This window comes from Hipposideros armiger, unplaced genomic scaffold, assembly GCF_001890085.2.
Source record: "Hipposideros armiger isolate ML-2016 unplaced genomic scaffold, ASM189008v1 scaffold_14, whole genome shotgun sequence".
In the NCBI taxonomy this organism is placed as follows: Eukaryota; Metazoa; Chordata; class Mammalia; order Chiroptera; family Hipposideridae; genus Hipposideros; species Hipposideros armiger.
In genome coordinates this window covers 5,643,952-5,646,275 of record NW_017731364.1, presented here as the reverse complement: position 1 = coordinate 5,646,275, position 2,324 = coordinate 5,643,952, and positions in this window count along the sequence as shown.

The window sequence follows — 2,324 nt, the reverse complement described above, 5'->3', positions numbered from 1 at the left end:
TTTTGCCCAGAGCAAAGGAATATTTAGAAAGCCCAACCTCTTGCCTCTGACAGAGAAAGCGCTTTTGATAAAGAGAATGCTTGGAGATATATATATATATATATATATATATATATATATATATATATATATATATTTCAAAACAAGGGCCAAACATTTTAAAAGGCGAGCAGATGGGCCCTGCAGGTAGTATTCTCTGACTAACTGGGATGCTTTCAACTGCTTGAGCTAAAATTGGTTCTAGGGGCTAATGTCTTGCCTCATTAGAAAGTCTTTCTCTTTCTAAGACATGTTTCAGGAAAAGAAGAAAAAGCAATGAAGAGGGGGGAGCAAAAAAGACAGCTGCTAGTTTGCCACTGGAGGGAAACAGGGTCTAAAGATGAAGAATGTAGTTGAAGAACTGACGGATCCATCTGACCTTTTATCTCTTCTTATTACTACTCCACACTCCCATGCTAAGCTTCATTTCCTATTAGGATCCTTCCAAAGAAAGGCGCTTGCCTTTCTTTTGCCTCTCCTAAGCTTGCAAAGGTATTTTTGATCTCTTCAGCTAGATCTAGCTGAGCAGGGCCACGACCTCTCTCTTTCCTGCTGCTTTGAGGAGGAATGGAAAGCAGAGAAGGTGACAGGCAGGTGACCTAGCTTAGAGTGGGAGTAGGAAATGCTTTGTCCAAATTAGCATCACAGAGAGTTCCAGCCTCTCCTCCCTGATTCAGGCATCAGTCTGATTCCCAGCAGCAGTCTGAAGCAGATGCTGTGGGGGTACGAGAAAGAGAGGTAGAAATAGTATTGTAGTGAATTTACCATTCTGCAAACAGAGAGCGGGCAGAGGGAGGCTGGCAAATCTATAATGAGTGACAACAAATAGTGGATAATCCCAAATCCACATACATAAACCAGTTCTGCGCAGAACAGCACAGCAGAAGCTGTGTGGAGAACTGGTTTGGGGTCTGAAAGAAACTGGTTTGGGAAGAAACATTTGTTGCTGATTTTCCACAAAGTCAGTGAGTGAGAATTTACCCAGTTGTCTGGACAAAATATAATTATACAGTTGCAATACTCTTCTTTATACATCCTACTGCTGAAAGGACGCTTAATTTGGGGTTGTTTAGCTATTGGTGCATTAACCTTACACTCACTTTTTTCTCCCAGCGAATAACACTGGATTAAGAAGCAGTTCAAAGTATGCCAAGAGAATTTGAGATTATCTGCTCTAGAAGCACCGGTCACACCATGAATTATTGGGCACCCTGGACCTTTCTCTTTTGAGTCATTGACAAGCAGAGGAGATGTCCAGTTTTTAAAATTGTGGCTTACACTTTGCCTGTGAAAATGTACAGACCATGTCAAATTAACAACAAAACCACCTGTTCTTCATGGGGAGATGACTACACGGGGAAGTATCAGAAGCAGGAGTTTCCTCCTCAAAACACCAGTGTCCACCCTGGAGAAATAACTCAACAGTGGACATTGGGTCAGGGAGATGTACATGTACCACCTAGACACACCACCTCTCGCAAAGGTTTTTGGTGAAGAGCTCTAATGGGAACACAAGGCTGTCTGGAGAGCTGGCGGAGCGCTGTCTGGAGAGCTGGCGGGGAACCGTATATCAAGCCTGAAACGAGTTTTCCTCATTTGGAGATTAGGGAAGAGAAAGAGCCTCAATGGGTTCTTTTTAAAAAATCTATTAGGTAAAAGAAGGGATACATTGCAGTCAAGAAACTGAGAGAAGACACACATTTGGAAAGACTTACTCTGGGGCCTGGGTCTGTAGTCCTTCCTGATGTTCAGCCTTCTTGCACCTAGCTGTGAAACCTGGAACCAGTCTCTGCAGAGAAGCAGATGAAATTATGTGAGTTGAAATGCAGGCTGCTTTCACTGGATAAGAGCCCCGCTCTAGGAGCTGTGGTGCCCTTCATCTTCAGTCTTGTCTCTCTACCACCCCAGAAGCATGGGCCCTATACTCATGGCCCAAGATAGTGGCTAGAATTCCAACCACCATGTTAACATTCCAGGCAATATAAAAATAGGTACCGAGCTGGTCATTACTAAGTGATACTGATAGCTCAGTGAGTGGGACTGCACTTTTAAGCAGCCTTAGAAACTACATCTAAAGACTATCCATTCATGGGGGGAGAAGAGCGAAGGAGTTAATCTCCTGATTTCTGTCTCCCTTTGGTCAAAGGCTTACTCCACAGGGTTTTAAATCCCCTCCACTTCTAGCTTGAGCATGTATATTAACAGATAATGACCTGGTCATGCAGCAATATTAGTAAGAAAACCCTGAGGTAGGAGATGAGCAGTGCTCTGTATGAAAAAAAAAA